The sequence below is a fragment of the Aedes aegypti genome, chromosome 1, assembly GCF_002204515.2.
Source record: "Aedes aegypti strain LVP_AGWG chromosome 1, AaegL5.0 Primary Assembly, whole genome shotgun sequence".
Classification (NCBI taxonomy): domain Eukaryota; kingdom Metazoa; phylum Arthropoda; class Insecta; order Diptera; family Culicidae; genus Aedes; species Aedes aegypti.
Window position 1 is genome coordinate 278,983,764 of NC_035107.1, and position 17,269 is coordinate 279,001,032.

A 17,269-nucleotide genomic window follows, 5' to 3' on the forward strand; every position below is an offset into this window, starting at 1 on the left:
ATTGAAAATTGAAAATTGAAAATTGAAAATTGAAAATTGAAAATTGAAAATTGAAAATTGAAAATTGAAAATTGAAAATTGAAAATTGAAAATTGAAAATTGAAAATTGAAAATTGAAAATTGAAAATTGAAAATTGAAAATTGAAAATTGAAAATTGAAAATTGAAAATTGAAAATTGAAAATTGAAAATTGAAAATTGAAAATTGAAAATTGAAAATTGAAAATTGAAAATTGAAAATTGAAAATTGAAAATTGAAAATTGAAAATTGAAAATTGAAAATTGAAAATTGAAAATTGAAAATTGAAAATTGAAAATTGAAAATTGAAAATTGAAAATTGAAAATTGAAAATTGAAAAATTGAAAATTGAAAATTGAAAATTGAAAATTGAAAATTGAAAATTGAAAATTGAAAATTGAAAATTGAAAAATTGAAAATTTGAAAATTGAAAATTGAAAATTGAAAATTGAAAATTGAAAAATTGAAAATTGAAATTGAAAATTGAAAAATTGAAAATTGAAAAATTGAAAATTGAAAATTGAAAATTGAAAATTGAAAATTGAAATTGAAAATTGAAAATTGAAAATTGAAAATTGAAAATTGAAAATTGAAAATTGAAAATTGAAAATTGAAAATTGAAAATTGAAAATTGAAAATTGAAAATTGAAAATTGAAAATTGAAAATTGAAAATTGAAAATTGAAAATGAAAATTGAAAATTGAAAATTGAAAATTGAAAATTGAAAATTGAAATTGAAAATTGAAAATTGAAAATTGAAAATTGAAAATTGAAAATTGAAAATTGAAAATTGAAAATTGAAAATTGAAAATTGAAAATTGAAAATTGAAAATTGAAAATTGAAAATTGAAATTGAAAATTGAAAATTGAAAATTGAAAATTGAAAATTGAAAATTGAAAATTGAAAATTGAAAATTGAAAATTGAAAATTGAAAATTGAAAATTGAAAATTGAAAATTGAAAATTGAAAATTGAAAATTGAAAATTGAAAATTGAAAATTGAAAATTGAAAATTGAAAATTGAAAATTGAAAATTGAAAATTGAAAATTGAAAATTGAAAATTGAAAATTGAAAATTGAAAATTGAAAATTGAAAATTGAAAATTGAAAATTGAAAATTGAAAATTGAAAATTGAAAATTGAAAATTGAAAATTGAAATTGAAAATTGAAAATTGAAAATTGAAAATTGAAAATTGAAAATTGAAAATTGAAAATTGAAAATTGAAAATTGAAAAGAAAATTGAAAATTGAAAATTGAAAATTGAAAATTGAAAATTGAAAATGAAATTGAAAATTGAAAATTGAAAATTGAAAATTGAAAATTGAAAATTGAAAATTGAAAATTGAAAATTGAAAATTGAAAATTGAAAATTGAAAATTGAAAATTGAAAATTGAAAATTGAAAATTGAAAATTGGAAAATTGAAAATTGAAAATTGAAAATTGAAAATTGAAATTGAAAATTGAAAATTGAAAATTGAAAATTGAAAATTGAAAATTGAAAATTGAAAATTGAAAATTGAAAATTGAAAATTGAAAATTGAAAATTGAAAATTGAAAATTGAAAATTGAAAATTGAAAATTGAAAATTGAAAATTGAAATTGAAAATTGAAAATTGAAAATTGAAAATTGAAAATTGAAAATTGAAAATTGAAAATTGAAAATTGAAAATTGAAAATTGAAAATTGAAAATTGAAAATTGAAAATTGAAAATTGAAAATTGAAAATTGAAAATTGAAAATTGAAAATTGAAAATTGAAAATTGAAAATGAAAATTGAAAATTGAAAATTGAAAATTGAAAATTGAAAATTGAAAATTTGAAAAATTGAAAATTGAAAATTGAAAATTTTGAAAATTGAAAATTGAAAATTTGAAAATTGAAAATTGAAATTGAAATTGAAAATTGAAAATTGAAAATTGAAAATTGAAAATTGAAAATTGAAAATTGAAAATGAAAATTGAAAATTGAAAATTGAAAATTGAAAATTGAAAAATTGAAATTGAAAAATTGAAAATTGAAAATTGAAAATTGAAAATTGGAAATTGAAAATTGAAAATTGAAAATTTGAAAATTGAAAATTGAAATTGAAAATTGAAAATTGAAAATTGAAAAATTGAAAATTGAAATTAAATTGAAATAAAATTCAAAATTCAAAATTCAAAATTCAAAATTCAAAATTCAAAATTCAAAATTCAAAATTCAAAATTCAAAATTCAAAATTCAAAATTCAAAATTCAAAAATTCAAAATTCAAAATTCAAAATTCAAAATTCAAAATTCAAAATTCAAAATTCAAAATTCAAAATTCAAATTCAAAATTCAAAATTCAAAATTCAAAATTCAAAATTCAAAATTCAAAATTCAAAATTCAAAATTCAAAATTCAAAATTCAAAATTCAAAATTCAAAATTCAAAATTCAAAATTCAAAATTCAAAATTCAAAATTCAAAATTGAAACGGCTTATAATGGCGTTAAATGGCCTAAAATGACTTAAAACGGCTTAAAATGGCTTGAAACGGCTTAAAATGGCTTTAAACGGCTTGAAACGGCTCAAAACGGCTCGAAACGGCTTAAAATGGCTTAAAACGGCTCAAAAATGGTTCAAAATGGTTCAAATCATCCTAAATAGGCTTTAAACGGCTTAAAATGGCTTGAAATTGCTTAAAATGGCTTAAAATGGCCTGCAATGGCTTGAAACGGCTTGAAATGGCTTAAAACGGCTTAAAACGACTCGAAACGGCTTAAAATGGCTTAAACGGCTCAAAAATGGTTCAATATGGTTCAAATCGTCTTAAATAGGCTTAAAATGGCTATAAACAGCTTTAAACGGCTCTAAACGGCTTTAAATTGTTGGCCTAAAATGACTTGAAACGGCTTGAAACGGGCTTGGAACGGCTTAAAATGGCTTATAACGGCTTGAAACGGTTTGAAACGGCTCAACGGCTCAAAACAGCTCAAAACGACTTAAAACATCTTGAAACGGCTTGAAACGGCTTTAAATGGCTAAAATGGCCAAAAATGGAGATTGAAACGGCTTAAAATGCCTAAAAATGGCTTAAAATGTCTTAAAACGGCTCAAAATGGCTTAGAATGGTTTAAAATGGCATACAATGGCTTGAAACGGCTTAAATGGCTTAAAACGGCTTGAATGGCTTAAAACGGCTTAAAACAGCTCAAAATGGCTTAAAACGGCTCAAAATGGCTTAAAATGGCTTAAAATGGCCCATAATGGCTTAAAACGACTCAAAATGGCTTAAAATGCCCTATACGGCTTAAATGGCTTGAAACGGATTGAATTGCTTAAAACGGCTTTTAATAACTTGAAACGGCTACGAAACGGCTTGTAACGACTTAAAATGGAATTAAATGGCTTAAAATAGCTTTAAATGGCTCATAATGGCTTGAAACGGCCTAAAACGGCATGAATGGTTTAAGGCGCAAGAGAAAATGGCACAAAAGTCAGAACTGAAAAGGCAGTTTTCTCCTTTTAAAATAACAAATTCATAAAAATAAAAACACACAGCCTTTTTATTTGGAAAATTAAAAAGCTGTGTGTTTTAATTTTCTTTGATTTGTCTATTTAAAAAGAGAAAACTGCTTGTTCAGTTTTGACTTTTGCACCATTTTTACTTGGGCCTTAAAACGGCTTGAAACGGCTTAAAACGGCTCATAATGGCTTAAAACGACTCAAAATGGCTTAAAATGGCTTGAACTGGCCTATACGGCTTTAAATGGCTTGAAACGGCTTGAATTGCTTAAAACGGCTTTAAATGACTTAAAACGGCTTAGAACGGCTTGTAACGACTTAAAATGGCATTAAATGGCTTAACATAGCTTAAAATGGCTAGAGAAACTTTAAAGTAGATGGAGTACCGTGTACCTTTTAATTCCGCTCCTAAATGCTTATCTTTGACAGATACGCGTATTTCGACTACCACTTGCAGTCTTCTTCAGTGTCAGTTACTCGTATCCATACGAGTCACTCGTGGATACGAGTAACTGACACTGAAGAAGACATTCATTAAAGAGTTAAAATGGCTCATAAATAGCTTAAAATGGCTTGAAACGACTTAAAAAGGCTCAATACGGCTTAAAATTGCTTAATATCGCATAGAATGACTTAAAATAACTTTAAATGGCTTAAAGTTGCCTAAAATGGCTTGAAATTGCCTAAAGTGGCTTACAATTGATTGAAATACCTAAAATGGATAAAAAAAGCTTAGAATGTCTTATAGTTGCGTATAATGGCTGGAGATTAAACGGCTTAAATTTGAAAGTTCTCTTAATTGAACATTCCAACTCTGTTCGGTGCTTATCAGAAGCGCTGAAATGCTTCTTTCATAACTCCATTGTGATATTACGTCAACTCCGTCCGAACGACTGATAAGCCATATTAGTCATATATTTTCATCTTGTATGTCCATAATTCAAAACAAAGTCATTGGCAATATGTATATCTAGACATGTGCTTCGCTACATACCGCCTTCCTCTCGTTCAAGCCAACACAACCAATATGGGAAGCATGCTTTTCAGAGCATCTTGTTGCTTTCTTGGTCCACTGCTGCCCCTTGCGGGATGATTCTACAATCAATTTGCTGACTGACGACACAGTCAGTGGGGCATCTGCTCTCGAACGATACGACCAACGGTAGCAAAAAAGCACCATAAACCCTGTCATCAGTGTACAGAACAAAAACATCCGGTATGAAGACAGACTTGCGGAATATCATTCTAGGAGATATGAATCTATACAGTATGGGGTACAGAGTGCACTAGAGAACTGAGAACTAAGAAAAACGACAAAATGAGCCCGAGGATAGCATGACACGTCGTAAAAGGAAATATTCTAACGTCTTTGCTGTTGCATCGTCTCGTGTCCGTCTTGGTTGTACTAACATAGTCGTCGCTACTTGTTCCAGTCATGAAATGCATCGCCAACAAAGATTCTCAGTGCAACAAGCGTCTCGGCGAAAAGCAGTCACCGACCGGCTGGTTCATCAATCCTTAACGAAGAAGAATTAGCGCTCGAATAGGTAGAGCGGTGAACTTCCCGGGATTCTATATTTAGGAAGCATCGGTTATACTTATTTGTTCTGGTAATTTTGATGATTTTCCGAATAAAGACAGACAAAGCTTCCCTCCTTCGATATTGCTTTCGCCTGGTTCTAGTTACAAGGTGGAAAAGGAAAATGGTGCACGCCATTTCCCTGTTCCACCTTGTAACAAGGGCTGATGGCAGCTCTGTTCTTTAGAAAGTATCTAATTGTAATGGAAGGTCTCTACGTTTTTTATGTACACAATTTATTATTATTTATTATATTTCCGGCCTAATAAAAATATATAAGGTTGTTTTGAACTATAAATATAGTTGATTTCATTATTTATTGTTAGATACAACAACACCGTATAATTATAAACAAACATATTTGTGAGTATGTTTACAAAGTTCAAGTATCAAAATCAGGGTATCTACTTGTTTATCGAAATGAAATTCTCTGATATTTCCAGGTTTTTCAAAATAATTCCAGGTTCAAGAAATACTCAAATATATAGCTGTAACAATCATGATTTGCGGCTATTTTAAGCCATTTTAATCTATTTTAAGTCATTTTATGCTATTTTAAGCCATTTTAGGCCATTTCAAAATATTTTTAGCCATTTTAAACCCATTTAAGTTGTTTCAAGCCATTACGTTTATTTCTAGCTATTTTAAGCAATTTTATGTTTAAGCCCCTCTAAGTCATTTTAAGTCATTTTAAACCATTTTAAGCTGTTTTAAACTATTTTAAATAATTTCAAGTTATTTTAAGCCAGTTTAGGTCGTTTTAAGCTTTTTAAGCCATTTTAATTAAGTCATTTTAAGCCATTTGAAACGATTTCAAGTGAATTTAAGCTTTTTAAGCCATTTTATGCCATTTAAAGTTATTTTAAGCCATATCAAGCGGTTTTATATCTTTATTAGTCATTAAGCGATTTTAAGTCATTTAGGCTTTTTGAATTCATTTCAAGCCTATTTAAGATGAAGATGAATCGAAGCCAAAGTTCAAATTTTCAAGAGCACGGATCTGGAGAGCCGAACATCTGTTCAAGCTGAAAACCTAATCGATTGGTCACCACCAGTGACCAATCGATTAAGTTTTCAGCTTGAACAGATGTTCGGCTCTCCAGATCCGTGCTCTTGAAAATTTGAACTTTGGCTTCGATTCATCTTCAGCTTAAGCTATTTTAAGATATTTTAGCCGTTAAAAGCCATTTTATGCCGTTTCTAGTCATATTAAGCTATTTTAATTTAAAGTAATTTCAACCTATTTCAAGCCATTTTAGGGCTTTTTCAAACCCTTTTAAGCTGTTTTAAGTAATTTTAAGTCATTTAAAGGCATTTAAAGCGATTTCTCGCGGAACATTACTAAAGGACCTATCTAACATTGAGAGGCTCTCTTTGTTTACATTCTCCTTTGTTAATAACTGTGTCATATTAACCTCTTCTGTTGCGTTTTTTGTATGAAACGCTAGTCAAGGAAATTGACTTTCGATCTATAGTGAAAAAGTTCCCAAAATCTTTAGTATTCCACTGTTATAATGGAAAGAGAACGAGAGAGGAGAGAATCTCTCGTACATAGGTCCTTTAGTAATGTTCAGTTTTAAGCCATTTTAGGCCGTTTGAAGCCGTTTTTAAACTATTTAAGCTGTTTTCAGAGTCGTAGCGTGGCCTCACGGTGCCCTTGGCAAACCTCCCTTTTGGCACCCCTAAGTCAATTTTGTTTTCGTTATGTATGGCATTGAAGCTTTCGTAATACATCGCAAGTAGTTATTTAAGCATATAAACGTTGTACATGAAGCTACTATATAACTGATTATAACATTGATGTCCCTCTAGAGGTGCCCAAATTTAATTGTAGTTATACAGTAATTCAAGCTTTATGTATATCACTGCTATGCATAAATTACAGCTTAAGCAGCATGGATACTTGGGATACCAGTCAATTGCCAAAAAAAACATTGCCATTGCCTGGAAACAAGCGCAGAATTTGCTACGAATTTTTAAGGGGGCAGGATCCGTCATTGGTTACGGAATTTTCGAAAGCAGTTTTTTCGTACAAAATCGAGAAAATTTACAGGAAAATGTGTTCACTGTATTCTATTTTCCATCCGAAACACAGTGAACACATTTTCATCGAATAATGTCTAGTTTTGAACAGAAAAACTGCTTTTTAAAATTTAATGATGACGATGATTGCGATTACAGAGCGTTGAACGTTAACCACTGCTCACTCAATAGGCACATTTCAGTGATACTCGTTTGGGTAATTTACTAAAAGAAGATTGCAACTGTTCCAGAAATCCCCATACATCCTCTTCTTAGGGATGAATTTTAGAAATTATATTGTAAGGTGATCTAAAGTTGTTTAATGCCAAATCATCTGCACTACATTAAACATTTTTGAAAAAAAAAACTATTTTGTCAGCCAGTGTAGGATATGTTCATACTGGGTAAAAAAATAATTCCATTCTTTTCAACTCATGTTTGCTCTTCACATGAATTTCTCTGAAAATGTTGTTCAGGATTCTGTGAGAATTTTTCCTAGTTTCAGCTATTTTGTCCAGATGTAAAGAAGTTCACAAAAGAAATCCGCACGAAACTCACCTGGCATTTTGTGAAGGGTAGTTTTTAGTCTTGCATATCGTACTCTGACTGAGAACCCTGTGAAAGATTCTGTGATTTTATTTCAGGAGTTTGTGAGAATTCAACCTGTGATTCAATGAGAATGTGATTGAAAAAAAAAGTGACGCAATAGGGAGCCAGATTCTATTCTTGGCACTTTTGTTTCACTTCGGCAGTGGGGTTGTTTTTGTAAGCAACTGAGCTCATTTGTGGCCACAATATGCATCATATGAGCAATTCTCGCTGAAACCAGGCCGCCATCGGCACCCATCGTTAGAATTCCAATTTTATGTCTCTGATCGCTAGCTTTTGATAAAACTTAAGGGTGGTCCTTTTTGTTTTCTCAAATTGGTGGACCCCTCGTACGCCAGCTAGCTAAACAATTTGCAAAAAAGCCCATTTTTTGATAAATCTAGGGTATTTCTTCACGTGATATGTCTCATATTTCCCTTGGAACACATACCAAACCTAATGGCATCGTATAGAGAAAGGATATAGCTTTCATTTGAAGTTAAAAAAAATCCGGCGGCCATTTTGAATTTGGCCGCCATCTTGAATTTTGTTAGAAAAATCGTTTTTTCACCATTAGCGCAACGCTCGTTTTGAATTCTGAGATCACCATCAGAAAGCTGAGGAAAAATTGCGTAAGATAGGCTACAGAAACTAGGTGTGCAATGGTATTTACCCTATGAAATGAACGATTTTCTAAAACATGTTCCACGATTTTGACGTATATGGCGAGTGCAATCAATGCAAACATCATTTTTGGTACAACAAAGATACAAGTTTTCAATAGTTGGTGTATTTTTCGAGTCAGATGAAGAATAGGAGTATTATTTTGAGTGAAAAAATCTGGCGGCAATCTTGGATTTTGACGCCATCTTGGTTTTAAGTAGTAGAATGAGTTTTCACCTTGATAATGGTGAAAAAACGATTTTTCTAACAAAATTCAAGATGGCGGCCAAATTCAAAATGGCCGCCGGATTTTTTTTAACTTCAAATGAAAGCTATATCCTTTCTCTATACTATGCAATTAAGTTTGGTATGTGTTCCAAGGGAAATATGAGACATATCACGTGAAGAAATACCCAAGATTTATCAAAAAATGGGCTTTTTTGCAAACTGTTTAGCTAGCTGGCGTACGAGGGGTGCACCAATTTGAGAAAACAAAAAGGACCACCCTTATGTTTTATCGAAAGCTAGCGATCAGTGACATAAAATTGGAATTCTAACGATGGGTGCCGATGGCGGCCTGGTTTCAGCGAGAATTGCTCATAGAAGTTCTTCTTATAGCAAAGTTTCAAACAATTCTACCGAGCAAAAAAACACCATAGAAGTGCCCAAGTAGCTCTGCTCCCTACCTCTCGTTAACGCTCAAAAGATTTTTTGTTTTGTTGTTTGAAAACACAAAAAGTCTTTATAACCCTTATCAAGTTCATTTGAATATTTACTTATTTCTGCTCAATATGAATCTTCAATTGAACACCACAAAATTGAATTAGGCTTGAAACAGTTTTAACGACTATCAAAAATTAAATTAATGTATGAGAATCATCCAAAATATCAAATAATCATTGGATGCGATTCAGGAACTGTTCAAATTTTAATAACCTTAAGGAATTTCTTTTGAAATTTTGACTAAAAAGGCGCCCTAATTTAATAATTCTCTTCCAAAATTTACCAAATGCGTAACGCATTTTGGCGCCCCCAAAGGCTGGCGCCCTAGGCGGGTGCCAATCTGGCCAACCTCACGCTACGGCACCGGCTGTTTTAAGTAGTTTAAAAGCGTGTTGAGCCATTTCAAGCCGTTATAAGTCATTGTAACTCGTTTAATTTAATCCATTTTAAGTCGTTTTAATCTTCCTAAGGTGTTCAAAAAAATTACGTTTAAGTGCCAATTCAAACATTTGATAGAACTGAGCCGTGTGACACATCAAAATTTGCAGAATTCCGTAAAAAATATCAGAGATAATATCAGTTACCTAAAGCAGCATTGGCCTCCTAGTGATTCCGTAACAGATTCCGTGTAAATACCAACTTCGAAAGAACTTTGAAAAAACCTGAAATTCATTCTAATCCAATTTGTGAAGAAAATCACGCACAATAAATGGAGTACTACTTGGCGTAATGTCACGAGAAATCTGTAAATTTCCTCTGAGAGAAGTCTGGTAGGATAACACAGCGTAACAAAAATGACATTTTTGCGTGTCTCAAGGATCAAATTATGTGTCTCGAGTAGATTCGGGGTTGCTGAATCTGATGCCACTTTCAGAAATGTTCCAGCACGTCACAATTTTTAGCTACAGGTCGCCAAAGTTGTATAAAACACTGGTTTTATCGATGTTTACATACAATTTAAAGTATAATTTATCAAACTTTTTTGTGATCTTATCCACCAAGCATGCTATTTTGCACTTAAACTTTCATTTTAGACATAATTTGGTTAGAATCGCTCGATTAAATTTAGATTAAACCGATTTTTTCAACATACTTGCTGTCTTTATGCAAAATTCTTCGTTTCTCTAATATGGAAGAATACAAAACTTTTTCAAAACATCGAAAAATAACTTTTCCGCATCGAAAGTATTGTAAACTTTGTTGATAAGTATTGTTAAACGCATAAATTCTGAATTCTTTGACAATTTAAGCAAATACATTGCCTTACAAACTAAAAAAATTGCATGCAAGTTGGCTATAATAATCATTTTTTGTATTTTCAACAGCAAATATCTCAAAAGCTAGACGTGCTATGATATTTTTGAAAACGGTTATGGATTCAGCAACCCTCAATTAAGTGAATAGCGGTATTTTAGTGCTTGAGACAAAAACGTGTTTCGCAGTGTTATCTAAGGAATTTGTATTTACCTTCCAGTTATCATGCATACTAAACACAACTGTGCAACGAATGAAGTGTTAAACTACCATGACCCCACAGTTATGGATCAAATAGTGTGGTGTCCAACCTATAAAATTCAATAAAACGACATGGAAAACGTATAATTGTAATTTGAAAGCACGAATTGAATCGTTTTAAATTGGAACTTCGGTTAGTAAACTGTTTGGAGTGTAATATTTACATAGGATTGCATAAAAATTAAAAATTGTATCGGTTTCTGAAAACCATATTATGGATCAATGTTTATATTATGGATCAAATTGTGACATATTACGGATCATTGCGCAAAATCGAGAGATTTTCAACTCAATGCATCTGTATTGCATGATTTGGCGAAAGTTAACAATGTGTCACATATTACTGCAAAAAAAAATAGCAGTGTTTGAGCTGGAAACAAGGGTAAAATGCCCTGTTTTGTGATACTGCATTGTAGTAACTGAGACATGAACTGTTTTCGCTACACACCAAGTCTTCCACCCATTTTGGCCGCTAAAAAATGAAATTTACAAACCTTGATGTTTTATTAGTTTTATCCTTAGTGCTATTGTATGAAAATGTCGAATCCAATGCTTAAAATGGCAGAAATGTACATTCTTTGGAAGTGATCCATAACCGTGGTAAACAATCATTTCCTGGTCCATATTATGGATCACTAGTTAGAAGTGCTTATATTCGGTATTTAGAATCAACAATCAAGAAAAATGTTTTCCAAAGATGAATTCATACTAAATCTAAGCGAACGAGCATTTTTTCTGATATACCTAATATTTGAATTTTAGCACCTGTGGGAGCTTATGAATGCTGACGGCTCTTCTTACAGAAAACGGCCATATAATGATAGCTGTGTGGTACCTACTAAACATTTATCAAAAACACCGTTATTAAGCATTTGAATGTTGTTCTTAACTTTACAAATGGTAGAAGACAAATAGTATGACTTGGCAAAAATATGTTTCACGTCAACGTTTATGTTTTGAGCGAGTTATCCGATGTTGAACGCCATAGTGATCCGTCACTGTGGGTGATCCGTAACTGTGTGGGCATGGTATATAGTGTTTCCTGGTCTCTATTTGACCTTCATTTTGGTTTTCTGTTCATTTTCTTTTTGATATCTTTATGTTAGGTTCCCCTGAAGTTTCTATCTTTTAGGCACTTAGTCGCTACTAGCCCTGCGTGAACTACAACTACATAAAAAAATGCGACACTTTGTTTTGGGTGTAACTTTTTAACACGTGGGTAAAATCTAATGAAATTTTGGGTAATACTCGTTTAGAGTGGTATGTTTATGTGTGCAAAATTTTATCGCGATATGTGAAGTAGTTTTCAAGATGAATTCGAATGAAGCAAATCTTGGCCGCGCCCAATCCTGGTCAGTCACATAGATGGATGGTCGATAATCCTGGTCAGTCACATAGATGGATCGGCAAAAGGCTTGGAATCCACCATTCCACCGTGTCCCGCGTTGTGGCCGAGAACAGAAAACCTGTGAAGGCACGGAAGATAAGGCAGTACATTATGAATACCTCGAACCTTTCCACCCGAGACGTGGCCAAAAAGTGGCCAATTCTTCGAAGTGGTTCGTCTAGCAGACCATGAAGCGCCAAATCGGACTGACAAGCAAAACACGGTGGCCAAATTGCGTGCGCGGAAGCTGTACCGTGAGTGGCTGGTCAAGCCAGACAGTCTCGTCATGGACGACGAATACATCAAGGCGGACACCAAACAAATCGTCGGCCTCGAGTTTTTAGTCGGTTGGTCCCAACATTGCGATTTGTTTCAAACTATTCAAGTTGCGGAAACGTATTCGTTACCCACCATACGAAAGTTAAGGGCTTCCGACGCTCGAAACCGTTATGAAATCAAACAAAATGATTTTTTTTTTGTATGCTCCATGCTGAGTTATACTTCACTAAGGCCTTAAAGTATCCGTAATACAAATCAAAACGCTGTTCCTTTAGTTGAGTTAAATATTAAATCCGTTGTTATCCGTTGTTTTCCTATGGGAATCTCCATTATAGGAACACTTTACCGCAACTATTGGTACAAGTGAAAAAAGTTTAAGCAGTTTTAGTGGTATTTCATCAATTTTGAAGCAATGTTGGACGATGTTTTCATCTATTTCGTGTAATAAGCCAATACGTCGATTGGCGGTGTCGGATCTGTGGCTAATTCAGTTAAATCCGTGTAAATGGCTCTACCGCAACTATATGAACACCCACAACTAATGGATCACTTACCCTACATTATTTAATCCCTGAGAATTTGCAAATACTGTTAATCTCAATATACCCAACTTCTCCGTTTCGTCGAAGACATCACACTTGCGCCACGCTGGCATAAAAGTATACTAACACACTAAAAACTTTGTGGCATGATTGTTCTTTTTCTTCATTTTTGTGGCTAGCCGGCAGTTTTACTTTCGCCTATTTCTGGCACTATACCTAAACATGGACGCCCAGAGACATCTCCGCACGCACACACTTGAGACCCCACGTTTCGACGTTTCGTTCTGCAATACACGCTAAATTGAAAATGGCAAAGAGTTCGTTAACGCACTTTCCTGTCAAGAGATGGCGTTAAATTTGTGTCCTTTTTGTGTTGTATGGAAACTGCAGAAGTGGAGTATATTGAGATTAATGATATTTGGAATTTGAGAAGTATCCGATTTAAAATGAATTTATGGTGATCACTTTTGTGTGTCTCATTTTTTCCGAATCCAGTTTTTATAACATTTTAGCGTTATGTTCCAACTATGACAGAGTCTACTTCTTAGTTTAGCTTTTTTTTTTTTTTTTTTTTTTTTTTTTTTTTTTTTTTTTTTTTTTTTTTTTTTTTTTCCAAACATTACATTCATTTCTTATATCTAGGTGTTCTGTGTTATTAGACAACACTATCATCCTAATTTGGTAAAACAAATTTAAGATTTAATTAACATTTTGTTAACAACATATTACATTTCATTTGCCGTAGCAGTTCAGTTTTTTTACAGGTGAGTTGATTTCACCTGCTTATAAGAGAAAAAAAAATGTTTTTAATATACTTAACCTAACTTAACCTAGACATATAACTCATTAATCGTGGCAATAGAAGATTGTTACGATTTTGCCTGAAATTATTGATTATTTTATTTGACATTTGTTCCAATGTTTCAACATTGGATATTCTATGTAACTCATTGGTACTATACCAGGGAGGAAGCCTCAGAATCATTTTCAAAATTTTATTTTGAATTCTCTGCAGAGCTTTCTTCCTGGTATTACAACAGCTAGTCCATATTGGTACAGCATACAACATGGCTGGCCTGAAAATTTGTTTGAATATCAAAAGCTTGTTCTTAAGACAAAGTTTTGATTTTGTATTAATAAGGGGATAGAGACATTTAACATATTTATTACATTTGGCTTGAATGCCCTCAATGTGATTTTTGAAAGTTAAATTCTTATCTAGCATGAGCCCTAGATACTTAACTTCATCTGACCAATTTATTGGAACCCCTCTCATCGTGACAACATGTCTACTTGAAGGTTTCAGATAAAGAGCTTTGGGTTTATGTGGGAATATTATTAGTTGAGTTTTTGAAGCATTAGGAGAAATCTTCCATTTTTGCAAGTATGAAGAAAATTCTTAGTTTAGTGATTCTATGAGTACTACTACAATCCACAGTTATTAACTGAGAGCTTTCGTTCGTTCGCTTCTTATTCTTGGCATTAACGTCCTCGCTGGGACAGAGCCTGCTTCTCAGCTTCTTATGAGCACTTCCTCAGTTATTACCTGAGAGTTTTCTTCGTCAAAGTTGCCATTTTCGCATTCGTATATCGAGTGGCAGGTACGATAATACTCTATTCCCAGAGAAGTCAAGGAAATTTCCATTACGTAAAGATCCTGAAACGACAGGGAATCGAACCCAGACACCATCAGCGTGGCTTTGCTGTGTAGCCGGGGACTCTAACCACTCAGTTACGGAAGCATGCCCATTTTTGCATTTGTACAAAAAATGGTGGATTCAAAGATGTTGTATATCTTGGAAATTATTCAAGACGTTCGATTGGACCGGAATTCTAACCCGTGACCTTCAGCGTAGTCTTGCTGAACAACTGTGCGTTTACAGCTACGAACGTTTATATCGAATGAAAAATCTATCAAGACCTTTTATAGGATTGAGCAAGACGTTAATTTCAAAGCGTCCCATTTCACCCTACTAATCAAAATGACTGCATTTTACGGTGCTTACTTCGCGAAGCACGACAGGACCCAAAGGGAAGTTTTCACTTCTACCAGACTGTGTGGCGAAGGACAAGATACGACCAGAAAAAAAAACGGATGCGCTACACCTGTGCGCTACCTGGAGTAGATCTACTTATAGGTATGCACCCTGTCTGCAACTCAGATACCTAGTTATAAATTTATAGTCCAGCGCGCTTGGAGTGGTTTATGGCGAAACACGATGCGAAGAAAATGGAGACGAATTTGGGTGGCACGCTTGTCCAGGTTGAGGTAGGTCTGGAAATGTGAGATCTTTCGTACGGTTGCCAGTACTTTCGATGTATCAATTTGCATGTATTTTGAATGTATTCGATGGCATTAACTGAGGTTCATATTGCCTATAGAATTAATGCACTTCAAATGATATCACAATGTCACACAATGTTCGAGAATTTAAATTATGCTCCCTCCATGTTAATGGCACTGCAAGGTACTGTCAGATTGTGTGACATTGGACATATCTAAAAAGAATATGAATTGATTATCTAAGGTCACGAATCGAAAACAAATTGACAGAATCGAATGATTTTTTGCCAGTTTCGATTCCTTGTCCGTTGTAGTTTAACAATGTTAATATAACTAGACTAGGGGTTTCCATCTGAGACCACTAGCCACTGACAATTACATTTAGTATGATTCGAACTTTTGTATGTACCTCTCATTCTCGAATTAGTGAGAATCTTACTATGAATACAAAATATTAAAACTAGCTACACTTTCTCCAACTGTAGAACTACTAACTCAAACCTGCTAGGAAGTCTAGACATTATTGACTCTGGCAAACTGTTCGGAATTTCTTCGCAATAAACTTGGTCTTTGCTAACATCTTCTTCGAATTGCAACCAAATAAAAAAACGACAGCCAAACTTCTTACCTACCCATCTCGAACGAAATTGGGGTGGGTCATGTTCTGCTCCCGAAAAGGGTTGTTGGTTTGGTAACCTTGTCCCCGAGCCCGCACATATTGGTCGCTCTCAGTTTACCCCGAGAACCATGTCTAGATCTAGAAGTCTCTCATTTTCTCAGTTCAGGACAAACATTTGCTCTCACCCATCGGGTTTCCTTTGTCTAGTTGGGAGTGGGGATTCCTTTTTCCGACATGTGTACACGGATAAAAATCGATGTTATTTGAAACCAACAAAACTTTAACTAAGAAATCAGCTGTTTTGAAACTGCATTTTGATGTTTCAAAGCCTCTTGGACCGACCGGGATTCGAACCTAGACACCTTCAGCAGGACTTTGCTTTGTAGCCGCGGACTCTAACCACTCGGCTGAGGAAAGCCCTCTAATATCAAAATATAACATAAAACATTTTTCTCCGTGATAGCTAGATATTTGGGGCGTTACAGTATTACAGCCAACTTTTCGTGCCAAATTCCACAGTTCACATCGACGACGACGGTGACTTGTCAGACAACGCTGAGAAAGAACCAAGTTCAATGCTATTTCCTTGTGAGTGCGACCGACTGAGAGAGCCACAAGCAGCAGCAGCACCAGGTCGTAAAGAGTTCTTTATTCTAATTTCGCTCAACTGTCTTAAGAAGGAATATACCTTTCGTCGGGTCGTTGACAGTTGGTTGTGGTGAGGTGCGACTTCTGACTGCAGCAATGGTGATTCTTCTTTGTGTCAGATGGTAATGTAATTTCACAAAAGCAGCGATGTCGATGCTCCGAACGGTATCAAATGGTAAGTATTGCATCGCTTGAGGCAACGGCAACACTACTGATGAAAGGAAAGGATAATGGCCAATGGTGGTGATGTACGAGGATGGTATGGATCAGCCAAATGAAAGTTGAGCAATCATCGCAAGGTGTGTGATGATTTCTTTGGAATTCGAAATTTCGAAGTTATGACGACAGGAGACAAGAACAGTTTTCTTTGTGGCACTTGTCGTCGAGAATGTCGACCTTTGGAATGGGTTCACAGCATTTGACCATGAGTATAATAAGAAATGATATCAACAATCGATAATCTATTGTCCTTAGAAGAATGCATGCACTAGCAAATTTTCAAAATTCAACAAATTTATTTTAGAACTTTTCTTCTTCTGATGAGAATGCCCCAGCTAAGGCAGAGCCTGCTTCTTAGCTTAGTAATTCCATAGTTTTAACTAATACAGTCAACTCTCCATAAATCGATATTGAAGGGACTATCGAGTTAGGGAGGTATCGAGTTATAGAAAACAAAACCAGAGTAAATTCGATCCACGGGACCGTCGAGGTAGCCATGAAAACTTACTTTTACTTTGGTTCTTTAACTCGATATTTAGATACGAAATATCGAGTTAGGGAGAGTTGACTGTATTTACCATCTATTGCCAATTGATTGTTTTTGCATGTGTATATGATAATCTTCACAAGCGTCTTTGCATGGCTTTTTACTATCAAACAAATAAGCCTTATTAAAACGAATTCGACTGATAA